The sequence below is a fragment of the Oryzias melastigma genome, linkage group LG12 (genome assembly GCF_002922805.2).
Source record: "Oryzias melastigma strain HK-1 linkage group LG12, ASM292280v2, whole genome shotgun sequence".
Taxonomy (NCBI): Eukaryota; Metazoa; Chordata; class Actinopteri; order Beloniformes; family Adrianichthyidae; genus Oryzias; species Oryzias melastigma.
This window is the reverse complement of record NC_050523.1, coordinates 20118167-20133709: the sequence shown is the minus strand read 5'-3', so window position 1 is coordinate 20133709 and position 15543 is coordinate 20118167. Positions and strand designations below refer to the sequence as shown.

At 36.3% G+C, this 15543-nt stretch overlaps 2 non-coding genes across 2 annotated transcripts; both read left to right on the top strand.

Moving 5' to 3' along the window:
* Positions 1-707: 707 nt before the first annotated feature.
* trnat-agu lies at positions 708-781 on the top strand. Its single transcript has one exon. It is a non-coding gene; the product is annotated as a tRNA-Thr (tRNA).
* A 266-nt stretch (positions 782-1047) lies between these two features.
* trnat-agu lies at positions 1048-1121 on the top strand. The gene has a single exon. It is a non-coding gene; the product is annotated as a tRNA-Thr (tRNA).
* The last annotated feature ends 14422 nt before the right edge of the window (positions 1122-15543 follow it).

Genomic DNA, 15543 nt, shown 5'->3' with positions numbered 1-15543 from the left:
CACCTCTGCAAATGTTCAAACTAAACAAGGTGCTGTGGCTTAGCTGGTTAAAGCACCTGTCTAGTAAACAGGAGATCCTGGGTCCAAATCCCAGCAGTGCCTATTTCAACATGGTCAGCGCCACTGGCCATTTATGCAAAAAAAAAAATCTGTAAATTGAAGAGAATATTGTCAATTTAGTGTTTGTCCTTAAAAAGTAACGTGTGGTTCCCCATACATTCATAAGAAAAGAACAAACAAATAGAAAACAGGCCAATTTCCTTGATAGTTGGTGCATCTAAGAACATGTTGATTCTTCTTCTATTTCAAATGTTTTTAGGGATAAAGATAAACCACTCTCACAGACGAAACCAGGTGCTGTGGCTTAGCTGGTTAAAGCGCCTGTCTAGTAAACAGGAGATCCTGGGTCCAAATCCCAGCAGTGCCTCATTCAATAGTATAAACACCACTGGCCATAAATGGCAAAAAAAAAATTATATTACCCATTGAATAAAATACAGTTATATGCCAGAAGTTCTTGAAGACAAAGCAATGTTTTGTGTCCTTAAAAGAAATGTTTAGTTCCAAATACATTCATAGGAAAAGAACAAACAAATTGAAAACAGGCTATATTCCTTGATAGTTGGTGCATCTAAGAACATGTTGATCCTTCTGCTATTTCAAATGTTTTTTGGGAAAGAGATAAACCACTGTGACAACCTAAGCAAGGCGCTGTGGCTTAGCTGGTTAAAGCGCCTGTCTAGTAAACAGGAGATCCTGGGTCCAAATCCCAGCAGTGCCTCTTTCAGCACCTGTGACATTTCTTTAAAAAAATCTTTTAATTGAAGACAATATTGTCATACAGCAAAAAAACTCTTGAAGATAAAAATAAAGTTTCTGTCCTTAAAAAGAAAAGTTAAATTTAAAGATACATTCATAAGAAAAGAACAAACAAATAGAAAACAGACAACGTTCTTTGATAGTTGGTGCATCTAAGAACATGTTGATCCTTCTGCTATTTCAAATGTTTTTAGGGAAAGACATAAACCACTGTGACAAACAAACCAAGGCGCTGTGGCTTAGCTGGTTAAAGCGCCTGTCTAGTAAACAGGAGATCCTGGGTCCGAATCCCAGCAGTGCCTCATTCAACAGGTTCAACACCACTGGCCATAAATGTAAAAAAACAAAAACTTTTAGTCCTTTTGATCACAAGTGGAATATATATATATATATATATATATATATATATATATATATATATATATATATATATATATATATATATATATATATATATATATGCATGTTTGTTTTATTAGTGCTACAGGAACTATGGAAGAAACAGTAAAATGGTATTCAATTAACTAAAGCTGTGGAGTTCTGCCACTCCAGACTCCCAAGGTGAGCTTAACATCTCCCAAGTATGGAAGCATGTGCACTTGGAAATATAAGGCTGCCAAAGCTGGTCGACCATCGCACCAATACCAAAGGTCACATAGTGTGAATATAAATCTTCCAGCTTTGACACAAAGGCAAGACTTCATGGGCTGCACAAAATAAAGGACAATGTAATAGAGAACATTAAAAAATAAACTTCCCTCAACACCAAATTTAAAAATGGGTTTGATGGAGATGTATAGAAATATTACCAAATATGTCAAAGCTCAACTTATTTTGGTGAATTTTTGCTACAATCTTAGTTTAATTGCTTTTTTTGTCACCCAACAATACATGCACAATCATAAGGGAAATCAGCGGTGCGTGAATACTTAACTCCTACAAGATAAAATTAGTTAACCACCTTAATTGCTCTTTATTGAAAAATGAGCACAATTAGAAAAATATTTCAAGGTTGCAAACACATGTTTAAGGTCCTGAAGTGCCTCTCCTGATGACGGTCTTTGCAGCCTGAGTCACAGACAAAGCACAGCGGAATTATGAGCAGCATTATCACAAAGCAAGTGTCACAAGAGAACAGTTATCATCACAAACAAGCTATCATTACATCCAATCAGTGAGTTCCCAAGCGAACAGGGAGGTGATTAGAATAATAACATGTTTTTTTTACAATATGGGATCTTCTTGTAGAAATTGTAGGAAGTCCATGAGACACTAAATCTGTAGGATTATGCTTTCTTCTCACTAGTCTGTGCATAGATTATGTTCTGTGTGTCATGCTCTCCAAGTAATTTAGTGAAGGCTGAAAAAAAAAATAAGGATTAAGGATTAGATGGTCGGAATCTGCTCCAAAGCCGCCATACGGAGGCTGAGTCTATCCATTATCCATCAATATGTCAAACACCGTGCAAGAGAGCAGCTGTCCATGGAGGGCCAGCCAATTGGTCTGAAACAGGTGAAAAGCAATGTATGATTGCCTTAGCAAGCCTATCACTCTCTGTCGGCCACAAGGCTTCGACCAAGGGACACTGCAGCCGCATTAGACCTTGATTTCCCCGCTCTCCGCGGGCTTCATTTTGCTGTTACAATCTTGGTTTTGGAAGCTTTCGCCATGTTGATGAGTGACCTCTTCAGCCTCACTCCTTATTTAGACGAACTAATAAAAATGCCCAGAGAGCAGCAGTATAATCCTGTTTTGCTATGCAATTAATGGGGATGCAATGTGCCTGCAGATACACGTGTCTGCAGGGAGGAGCAGAGAAAATGACCTTTTTTGAAATCTCATATACTTTCTCGTGGGACTGTGTGAATATATCAGTACTTATAGCTCCTTGTGAGGATAATACACATAATTAAGAAGAGTTAAAACTTATACAAAGAAACGTCCATGATAAGATTTTGATTATTATTGAATATTAAGGTTTTGGTATGAGGATGGTTATATTTGCAAGAACATATCTTTCATAACCTTTGGAATGATGCACACTCAGTCTGTATATTACGGTGGCCCTGAAATGCAAATCACACTAATAAATCACACGCAAAAACATAGTAAAGGTAACAAAATGTAAAACAAAAAAAAGCATTACATTTTGGCAAAAAAACATCAAAAAACAAAAAAAAAAAACAATAAAAAATGGCTGTAAAATGGGCTGTAAAGTCACAATGAAACAGTATAAGAGCATAAGAACATGTGCTTTAAACGTAATAATGTTCATCATTTTACTCAATCATCTGACGTGTGCATGATGGAGGATTGATAAAACACATAAGTTCTCTTATTTTAGTGTCATGTCAGGAGTTGTTAAAAACTAGTTTATTTTACTATTATAAGATCATCTCATAAAAAAAGAAACAAGAAAAAAGATACTTAAATACATAAACAAAATGTAACCAACAAATCAATTATTTATACTCAATAAACAAATCAGACGACTTTGAAGCTTCATGCAAAAGCTTCAGGTGAAACATTTTGAAACAAAAACAGTTTTTACAAAACTCTAAATTCAAACTATAAACAGGACGCAAGTTAACCCTTGAGCTATCCTAGGTATGTTGACATTAAAAGTGGGGTCATCTAGACCCCACAAGAAAGCAAGCTGACCTTTTTTTTCAATTATTTTTTTTATCTTCACTGGTGGCACATAAAATCCTGTCCACCTTTGTCATGGGAGGGATCACACATCAATGTAAGGGTTGGGTCATCTGGACCCCAAGAGAGCACAAGGTTGTGTTGCAGCTACTGGGACATAAACTTTGTCAAGAGACATCCAAAACATTATAGTTTTTTTTTTTTTTTAAAGCAAATGTTTTGGGTGCTTTTATCAGACAAAAAAAACATATTTTGTTTTTCAGTCTTTTCCAGGGAGTGTGGTTACCCTGGTGATTTTCTTTTGTTTTGCACTCACTTGAGGTTCATTGAAGTGTGAGGGTAGAATATCCCTTAGATAACCTCCCCCTAGAACAATTGTTGTTAAAGTATTATCTATAAAACACCACATCTTCTTAAGAGCTGACCTTTCCTTTATTTTTCCTCATATGATGAACATCAGAAAGTTGTCTTTTTTTAAATTTTTTTTTTAGATTTGATGATTCATCGCTGTTTTTTTAAAGATTCCAAAGAAAAGTGAAATAAATATCCCACAATGATAATTTGTAAAAATAAAAGCCAACATTTTTTTTAAACATATTTTTTTAGAGTATATAAGAATACACGTATCTAAACATTTGCCTTTTCCCAGAAGCCCGACCACCATGACTGGGATGAATAAGTACAACTTGAGGAATTGTGATTATGGAAAACTTGTCATAATAATAATAATTATAACAATAATAATTTGAAAATACATTAAATAATAACACATTTTTTCACTTTATTAATTAAATAATACAAATACAAGTGAAAAGGCAGTTTGTATCAAGCTGATTTTTGTATGTTAGAAAAATAGTGTATAAAATAATGTAATCATGACATCTTAAGCTAATTCTAGCAGTCTTCATTGCATTTACCTTTTTATTGGGGAAAAAAATCCATAGAACTTACAAAAGTGTCAAAAATGGCATTGATTGAAAGACAGCACTTGCATAGCATCAATGGGTTTGGAATCTATCAGGTCTATTTCACTTCAAGTATTTGCATTAACTCACTATAGACTGCAAGATTTTTTTTTTCTTTTAAGATGAAATTATGCTGACATTTGCTTTTGCGAAGGAAAAGCTGACAATTTCTCTCTGTCTACAATGGAATTGCTGGTTTTTTTTGTTTTTTTTTACATAATTTGGGAAGACCCAAAGTCCTTTCTAGGACCTGATGCCTGTCCTCCAATACACGATGTTTTGCTGTAAATCACAACTTTGATAAACATCTATCAAATCTAGGCTAAACCAGCACTTCCAAAATGTCATAGACGCTTCAAGAGACGGATCTGTTACTCTGATCGCAGCGTTCGAGATCGAACCATCAAATCCTTTTACAGTCGGCCAAGGGCACAGTTCAAACATCAACGTGACATGGCCGACTAGACAGCAGGGTGTCTCAGAAAGCATTTATCACAGTGTGACAAGGCATTCAAATACATACAGCCTGTTTCTCCAGCGGTTCAGTTGTAAAGCTTTGCAACTTAAAAAGGTCACAGTGACAGATGTAGCAAATTTATCTTGAGTGGAGTACCCTTTGGTTATCCCAGTTTTCCTACTGAATTTTTTTTTACAGTTTTTAAAGGAATATAATCATAAAATACAGCTCGATTTGAGCGATGAATCACGAATCGGGCGTCACTGCCAGAATTTAAATATTTTGACAGTTTGCCGCGTCACATCTACCAATCAGGAACTCAGCTTTGGGGACGTGACGTCTTCAGTGACTTGATCACTGGATAGGATATTAATAGAATGCGAGAGTTTTTGTTTTGAGTTTTTTTGAACTTTCATCTATTTCCTTAACCCATTGGAATTGCAGGGTTGCAGAGCTCATCCGGCTACTTTTGGATGAAAGCAGGATACACTGGACAGATTGGTGGCTTTCGCTCAAACGGCGGAGCTCACTCGCTTGGTATGCCGGCAGACAGAGAGCTGCTGTGGGATGTGGAGGCTCGGGCCTCATAGAAACTTAAAAAAAAAAAAAAAAAAAAGGAAGAAGGTCCCCTAATTTTATTTTTGCTTATATTTTTCCTCTTTTGTGTTAATATAGGAGATTGAGCCTTCAAACTCAGTCAAAGAGACAGGAACACAGCAGAAACAACTGTCATACAGAACTCTTTATAATACATAAACCTGATCGTTAAATATCATCCCTGTCTTCCATACATGGTAAGTGAGAAATACACAGACGTTGCTCTATGCAGGCTGAAAACACTAGCTGATTGCCCCTCCAACATGAAGCTGCAGCATAAAGCTCAGAAACACATTTTTTGGCAGGCAGCGCGGCAAAAGATGTTGCGCAAATCGCGTTTGGTGTGATGCGCCTTTATAAGCCGTATGGGAAAAATTCTGATTCAGCCTTGGTGTGTGGACACTGAAGTCAAGTTTAAAAAACATAAAACATAAAAAATCAATTGTCATCATCCAACCAGTTATGTCCCATTGCCCTTGCCTTTTCCATTTTCTTTTTGTGTTTCATTTTTTTACATTTTATTTTTAAATTCTGGGATTTTTATTTATTTATTAATAAATGTTTTATTGAATGTTCATTTTTATGGAATGTTTATTGTTAAATGTTTAATTTTGTTTTCATTTTTTCAGGATTTGCTTTTCGTTTTATAAAATTTTGGTTTGATTTCTAACATTTATTTATTTATTTTGGTTTTTTCATTGTTTTTGTAATATTTAACTTTTTTGTGATTTGTTGGTGTGATTTGCCCTTCAGGGCCACACTAGTTATAGCTTAATTATTACTTTTCAATCACATTGTTTAAACTAATTAATCGTCATCTTCTTTACAAACTATTTGCCCTTTAATAATCTACATTGTTGGAATTTTTTCCCACTTTAAAAACCATTTTATATTGAATAGGAAGATTAGCTTCAGTTCTGTGCAGAACTCTAACATAATCATATTAAAATGTCAGTCAAAAGGATTTTTTTCAAATTGTTTCAAACAAATGAGGACAACTTTTTTGTCTGTCTTCTTTCCCTGCACTATTTTTCTTGCTGACATGTTAAATCGTAACAATTGTTGTCAACAGCGGCACAGCTCCAGTTCCACAAATAAAAGGTGCTTATCAGTGCAAGGTTCTTTTATGCAAGGATGTTTTTGTGTCAGACTCATGTGATTTTCCCAGAGCATCAAAGGCCACCTTGGACCGATTCCTACTGAGCAGATATTTTTCTATCAAATTAAACATTGCAGTTGTTTTTGTTGTTTTCCTTTTCTGATATTTTCTGCTCAGTGGGGTTGGATGAATCGCACATCTGTGTTCACAAACACGTGCTTATCTGTCTTTTCAGCCCACTGAAAGGGCCCCTCATCCTAACAGCATTCACCAAAGATGACATTTTTCAACTTAAAGTCTGAGCGTGTCTTTGGGGAACGATAAAGCAGGCGGAACATCAAAATGTCTTTTTTGTGTGTGTGCTGAAGCTGCGTCTGAAGACATGCTGTCATTGTCAGCAAGTTGCCATGGAGCTAGAGGAGACCACGCTTTGTTTTCAACTTTCATTGTTCCCCGTGTCTTTATTTCCTTTATTAAGTTCCTACTTTCATTCCTTTGTCTTTGTCCCAAACTGCCAAGAGTATTTCATTTTATGTTATAGTTATACAAAAGCTTAACACTTGCTGTTTGGCAGTAGGGAAGGTGTTGTCACCAAGAAAGAAACATTATAAATAATAAGAAAATCTGTCCTCCCTGACACTTGCATGAGTAGTTAATTGGTAATTACTCTTTAAAAAGGGAAAATGTACTGTTTTTCTCAAAATTTTAACTTCCAAAAGCCAGAAAATTGCATTGCTAAAATTTGTTTAAATTTCCAGCATCTTTTTTTTTTTGTTTGTTTTTGGTTTTTTTGCCTTTTTTTGTTTCTACTTTATACTGTAGTATAAACTTGGATTTTTTGCTATGGCTTTCTTTTCCAATGTGGCAAAAAATGTCAGTTAGATTAGAAATGTGTGCACAATTTTACTAGATGCTCAAAATAAATGTAAATAGGTGAATCAAATGAAAATCACCAAAAAAGATCAGTACTGAATGGCTTATGTGTGAACTGAATGGTAAATGTGTATACTTATAGACCGTTTTAGTACCTTTCTTGAAGGCCCATCGAACATCCCTTAATACGTACACATACATTTTATGTACAAAGAGCGCACATTCTGTCTGCCATCAGCCTCTGCTGGCCCAGCTGGGTCCACTCCGGCCCGCATGAACATTTATTGAGGCCCCAGTTGGCCCGCGTGCTTCCTCGATTGGAAGAGAGCCCTAGATGCCCCATCTGACCCAGCCGTCCTGTCATGGTGCCTGCTGCCAGATCTGTGGCTCCCGCCCGAGGGATCTGAGCCTGCTTAGCCAGCAGTGTTTTCCAGGAGCTTCTCGAGCCCTGTCCACGGACCAGGGGTTGCCATTTGCTCAGCCGTGGTTAAGCCAGCTGCGCTTTGTAGATGTCATGCTTTCCCCATTACACGGTTTACAGCAGAGCTTAAAACTCAATTTTCACTGCTTTCTGATCTAATTATGTGTTACTACAAAAATAATTTTAATGCACATGACAAAGGTATCTCCTCACAAAGATTTGTGTACTCTTATTGTATATATATCATTGCATTTTTGACTGAAGATATGTAGAAGGTGTCAACTTTGAAATTGAATAAAGTGACGTTGGTGAAGAACTCCAGACCTTGAGTAGTATATCCTTGTTCTTTATGTCCTGCAATGGCACCTCAAAAACATTTGTGTACTTTTCCTTTGTAGTTTTTATTTATTTTATTTCATTGGCTAGTATTGTATTTATTTGAGCACCCCAGCTACATGTGGACCAGAAAGTGGTCATTTTGGTCAACCAGATGGTTCCAAATTTTGAGGTGATGGCTCAAACTAATGGAATATAAGAATGAGCTAGTAATGCTATAGGCGTGTGGATAAGATCATGTCAGGGTTATGTGTAATAGATTTTGCTGCATTTACCCTGAGTCAATGCAGTCATAACATCTCAATTACAGTGTAAAGAAAACTGCAGATGTGGTCCATGTTTAGGCAAAAGTCATGTGTTTACTGGGGCATAGAAACTGTCACGATCCATTTACATTAACTGACATTCATGCAAGACTGGACAGTAAATCAAGTGACAAAACTCCTCAGAGTTGCAATTTATTGATGTAATGCCAAAAGTCATTTGAGTCATGATAAACAAGTTTTGTATATGAAAATGATTGTAAAGTTGTAGATAAATGTAAATAGTAAATTAAAGAAAAATCCGTACCAAGGTGTTTAACAGAAAATACAGTAATGCAGTTTAGTTTGAATCAGAATATTGTAGCTATAACTTTAAAAAGCAGAACAGTCCTTCAAAATTGGTAGTATGACAGTTTTATAAATCACAATATCAGGGTTTGGTATAGACTAGATTACATTTTTGGAGTCGTTTCCATTTGGCGTTACCTTAAAAAATATCTCAACTTTTATAGAAGAAGTGACCAATATTAGTTCTTCCTTGCACAGGTAAAGAATTGTCCGAAAAAAGTCTATCTGCTCAGTTGTAGATAGTGCTATATGTGTTCAGTGGACCAAATACGACTGTCTGATTACAAAATAACCCCCGAAAACTGTAAAAAATGGACGTCCTGCAGAAACTGTGGGAGCTGTCAGACATAGGGGTGTTTGACAAAGGTGAGGTGGAGGCCACAACAATCAATATTCTATGCTGCATGAAGCGTTGTGCATTAAACTCTCTTCTTTCTAATCTCAGTGGAATAGAGCAAACAAATCACTCACACTCAAAAACCCATCACCACTCTGTGTACAACACACAGGCAGAAGCTGACTGTCCCTCCAGATCACTTTTTAATCCTAATTGCATCAATGTTTTAGAGATTTGAAACCAATTTTACTGTAAAATTGTATCTGTAAAATACTTTAACTATTCTAGTAAATGCTACAGATTTAAGTGAGGAGTACAGAATGGATTAAAGGTAGTCTTTTTGTTTCCCTCCATGGACGAGTATATAAAAGAGATTTTGTAAATGGCTGTTGACAGTGCAAGGGGCATTCATCAAGAAAACAAGCCACATGAGCACCAAGACCAGAGTAAGGGCTGGAATGAATCTCATAAAAACAAATCTAATTCAAGCATTGCCAGAGAGCCAATTTATTATGTTAATATCATAACATGAATCCGTAGAGAGTCCAAGGGGGCCTGTAAAAAAAGACTGGGAAAAAGAATTAGATACCTACCAAGAAATGTAGCCCTGCTTGGCCTTCCTTCTTCTGCTCCACTTTTAAAAAGTGATGAAGAGAATTAAAAACAGAAGGAATGTTAGCATTTAAAGGTTGCTTTAAATGAGTTTTTCCCCAACTCTGGCCATAAATTCCCCCTGCCCTGAATGTTATTAATTTTTTTTCCATTTTTCAAACACACCTTTTTCAAATAACGGACCTCTTGTTAGGTTTCTGCAGAGCTATATTCCTGTTTAGCTGTTTAAAAATCCAGCTCTAATTTATTTGTCTCCTATACAACAGCTCACCAAAGGAAGGCAAAGAATATAGATCTGCTTTCTTGAGCGACAATCACCATGCAACTCTGATGTATTGATTACAGAAAGGTCTCTTCTTTCTTTGTCTCTTAAGGCCCTATGGACCAGAGGCACAAGCCAAGTTAATGACCAATCCCCTGCAACATACAGCAACTGGAATGCTGCCTGCTGACATTGCCTGACCAGTCAAGCATTCCTGGAAATATTGCTTTTTAGACCATTTCATTAGATCTTTTGCTCAAGCAGCATGACTCGCTTGTGTGACTCAGTCACCAGGAGAGTGTTGAATCACAAGATGGCAGTGATATGGTATTTTATGCCTTAGTCACAACTGCCCTTATGGGTGGAAACAGGCTGTCTGCAGGCGAAACAAAATAAGGGCAGTGAGCCTGTACAGCAGGTATGTTTATACATTTTTTTTCCTATTGGCATGCTGCAAGTGACAGGTAATAGCAAATACCTAAACAGCATGTAATGATAAGTAAAAGTGAAATAGATTAGTAGAGATGGAGGCATGTTGTACAGGTTTTTAATTTTATCAACCTCTTTGAAACCTTTGCACTGCACAGAGTTCATTAGGGCTGTTCCAGTGAAAGGTTGCATCCCTTTGGCACGGTCTGACCCTTAGAAATGAGATAATCAGAGTGTAGTTTGTGTGGGCATGCTACAGGTTTCCTACGAGTGCTTGAGTATCTGAGTCTACTGAGCCAGAACCCCATACACTATACAAGTGTCTGGAGTGTGGCGTGAGAGCACGGTGCAACAGCATCACCTGTACATCATAAGTGTGTTTAACTTAAATTCACTTTACAAATACTTTCCAATACACTTAGACAACAACGGTACATTTAATTTTCACAATGTCCCTTGAGGTAACCGCACATTCTTCCTAAGAAAACAGCAAACTGGGATCCTAATGAGAGACGTGGAGATAGTCTTTTGACTTTATCTGTTTGCCACTGCCGTTGTGGCTCCATCTAAAAAAGGCAGCTAAAAGCATCGGAGGTGACCGTGAAAGCTCCTCAGAATTCGAACAGAAAAAGAAGCCCAGGGCTGACTCACTCGGGGGTTGTTTCACCTAGGGGTGTAATGGATCACAAAACTCACGGTTCGGATTGTGTCACGGTTTTAGGGTCACTGTTTGGATCATTTTTCGGATCAGTAAAAAGTGAAAAAAAAGAAAAAACAACAGGAAAAAACAAGAAGATAAAAACCTAAAATTATTTTTTTGAAAAGCTTTAAAACATGTATTTGAGAAAACATATATAAAGTACTTCAAAACGTAAATATACACTCATATATCTTTGGGCTTTGAACATAAACATAAATGCAAAAACATGTAGTTTCTGATTACATTTACGATTTTAAGAGAAATTGATGCTTAATATGGAAATTGATAGGGGAGATCTCAGAAAAATATCAAAAATACATGAATTGAATGGGGGGTATAATAAAATCAATAGTATAGGCAACAAGAAATGCTTGACATTGATCAATATCTCTGTTAAATGTAAATATTTACCAAAGAGCAGCTTTTTGTGTTTAACTGCACACACTCAAACATCCACATGAACACAACTTGGCACATACAGTTTAATAACAAATCTTCATTCAAACACAGCCTTACTCCTATAAACACAAACACACAGCATGCTCGCATTTGTGCGTGTTGGTCCAAAAGTGAGGAAACACCTGTGCTCAGGTGAGTGAGTTTACTACGAATGCAACAATGCTTGATATATGTAAATAATAGGAAAGTGTTCTATTTTAACATTTCAAAAATTTTAATAAAGTTTTGCTCATGTTGATGGAAACGCAGCTATTGAGGCATCTGATTGGTCAGATTGGCGAGTATTCATGTTTGAAACACGAATACTCCCCAGTCCAGTTCTCTTAAACAGTCCAACACTTGAGATGTTTTTTACTGTACTCTTTATTATACTCATGTTTAATGAGTATTGTCTGAGGCACTTCTACATTGAAATAAAATATTTATATTTAAAGTACAAATCTTCTGTTTAACATTGACAATATTATGAACTGAAATTCCTCTGAATGTTTTGGTTTATTTGGCAAAATTGAAAATTTTAATCTATTAACAAACCTTGACCCCAATATTGAGGTATGACTCAAACCCCTAGTGCTTACTAAAATGCACAAAATATAGAAAACATTTTACACAACTGCACAACTGGTACAAATTTGAACAAGACCAAAAAAAAGAAGGTATGGTCTAAAGAGCTAAATTAGCAATAGCATTTCCAGTGGGCTTAGAGTAAATTGACAACAGTTTATCTCTGCCTTGTTCGTTGCTACAGGCTGTTTGGATCAAGCCTTTTATTTCTTTTGCCCTTGTTTTCCCGTGATGAAAATTGGCAATCTTGCTATAATCCACTTATGAGCGTAAAGCTTGATTTACAGACTCAGCGGAGCTTTTCACTTCAGAGACCATGACCACCTCAGGCTGCTCCATCATGAGCTCTTCCCGGCCAAACGTAGGGCTCTCATCTTCGAACTTCCCATGTAATCCCAGATCAAAGGTCCCAGGGTAACAGGAATGAATTCTTTGCTCTAACAAGCAGACTCTCTCTGATGGAAGAAATTTTAACCCATTTTCTTTATCTTCCCTCTGCAGGTTAGCTTGGTAAACTAAGAGATAGACCGTTGTCATGATAGTGCAGGCCATGCTCGTAGCAGAGCATAAAAAGAGATAGGCACTGATGTCTTTATGACCTTTTCAGATCAGTATTCTTTCATTTCAATTGTAACAAGTAGAATAAAAATAAAATTCAAAAGTGTAAAATGAAAAATCTGTATTCTATTAGTAAAGTTAGCACAACATTTTAATAAAAATAGAAACAAACCAATAATCTGAGACTTTCAAGTGATCTTCATTCACAATATTGACACTAAGAGGAAGCAGTCAAGTGTTTATTTAGTCTTGGTTATACAGCTCAATACAAAACACACTGAAAAAAAAAATGAAAAAATTGATCAGTTAACACAATTCTTTAATTGTTCTAATTAATTTTTTTGTTGATGGTTTACTCAACTCAAACATTTAGTTTTTTTAAAAACTAATATTTTCAAATGTAACAATTTTTAGAACTTTTGTTAATTGATTCATTTTTTTTACTATTTACAGTGCAATAAAGAGGAACACTTTGTCTAACACTTAAAATTATTGTAATTTTAATACATCAGAAGAATGTAAATCACTTGTAATACTTTACTTAATTAATTTACTTTTTTTATTGAAACATTTGCAAAAATGGAAATAGTTACAGCTTTCTAAGACTAGTGGTTGTTCTACTGAAGCAAGATCTAAAATTAAGTCATTTCAGAGTAGAAACTGATGTTCAAATGCAGATAAAAAAATAGCCATTCAAAATGTTACCATTTTTCCTTTTTTTACATTTTAATTAGGTAACTAAACAATTAGCCTTAAGTATTTTTGTTATTTATATATATATGTATATATATGTTATTTTTTCTCATACTTTTAGCTCATCATAAGGGCATTTTTTTTGTCTGACCAATTTAAAAATACCTAATACTGGAAAAAATATATATAAAAAAAGTACTGAGAGGAACAAAAGTTAAACATAATATGTTAGGAAAAAAAATACAATTCCGTATTGAAAGTTTTGTAGTTTTTTCTGTGAAGGTTATAAAATCCACAATTTTGGAAATTATGTCTATTTTTACAAAGCAGGTATTTTACTGAGTAAAGGAAATGATGTTGTGCTTTCATAACTAAATGTTATGCTACTGCAATGACTCATGAAAGGATGTTCACATACTTTGTCTCAGCCAAGGCTGAAGCTTAACTTTGCTATTAAGGAACAAGATAAACAAAGTTTGATTGGACCTAATTGAGTACATAAAGCAACGGAAGAGGAATAAGCCAACAAACTGGAGGATTTAGACATTGAAAGCTGCTCTAACAATAGACTGTAAATAAAATAACTGGACCAAGCAAGCCCCCTACTTCCGTGCTCCATATAGGAAGTACCACTGGGTTGCAAAAAGGCCAAAGTTCCATTGACTTACATTGGGAAACAGACAGTTATTTCTCAGTCATTTTATATGTCAGAATAATCATTCTTCCTCTGCTGCTTTCTGCTTAACTTCTTTTTTCTAATACTATTTTTTTAAGATTTTATTCCATTATCACAAGTTATTAGAGTTATAAATTGACCAATCAGATGGCTCAATAACCGTTTGTGGGTCTGACGTCGATCGTCTGGGGCATTTGATTGACACATGACGGGTAGCCAATGGGAGCAGACTTCATCAATGGATCCGTGAAGACCTTTTAACACCTACTTTGCAATTCAACAATGTACCAGTCATTGTTCTACTGTTGTTTTCCTCAATGGAATGTACCGATGCAGCAGTTTGAAACAACAAGAGGAACATGCTGTCGACATTTTAGATGAGGATTTACTCTGTAGAAATAGATTTACTCTGAGGTTATGTGCTTTGGACTTTTTTGTTTGTTTTACGTTCGTTTTTCTTTATTTTACAGTTTTGATTGTAGCTTATGAAATCTAAGTTGCATATATGCGCAAAAAATCACCAAACAAAGATTCATTTTCGCCGAACTTTTCCAGCTTCAGCCTGAATTAGACGCAGCCGTCTGAGGAGCGCCAGAGAAACATTAAAGGACCTGATAGTATTTTCAAACAGAAAGAAGATCCAGCTGTTCTCTTGTTAGGATGGTTATTTATTTTAAATACCGCTGAACGCGCTTCTCACGTGCATCTGATCAGACGGTAACGTGGCCGCATGTAAAGAGACGAGCTGCGGCGCGCGCGAGGGGGACACGCGCCGGTCTGCAGCAGCGTCACCCAAATGTTCTTTTTATCTCGACAAAAAGGAATAAATGTAAGTAAATCCAAAAGGACCGCTGACAGAATCAAATGTTGGGATGCTTCTCCCTCAAAGGCTTCAACAATGACTTGTACAATCAGCCCAGTCTCAGTAAAATGCGTACATATGCCACGATTTGGGAAATACCGTGCATAATAAACGAAAAAAACGGTTTTTGCGTGCATATAATACGCGCGGTCCTAAACATGTTAAAATGTGTTTTCCATGTTTGACACGTCCCCTGGTGGAGGCGTGAGCATCACAGACAGCCCCGCAAACGAACAAATTGCTTTTCTAACCCTAACCATAACCGTAATCCTAACCATAACCAGGAGCGACGTCATTTAGAAAAGAGCCGGAGGATTTCTGACCACGTGATCAAAACGAAACCTAAAAAGCCATTCTCCTGAGCCGCCGTTATTGAAGGTGTTTAATCCGTGTATCATTCGTTCACGGATTGTGTTTACATCCGCGGTCGGTCTCATGGTCGAGGCGTGGAAAGCGGCAGATGGTTGCAAAAAACTCACTCCTGATTGGCGACAGTACTTCCTGTAGATTCCATGAGTCAGCTATGACTCAGACCAATCGCTGTAGATTGTTTGCAAATGGCG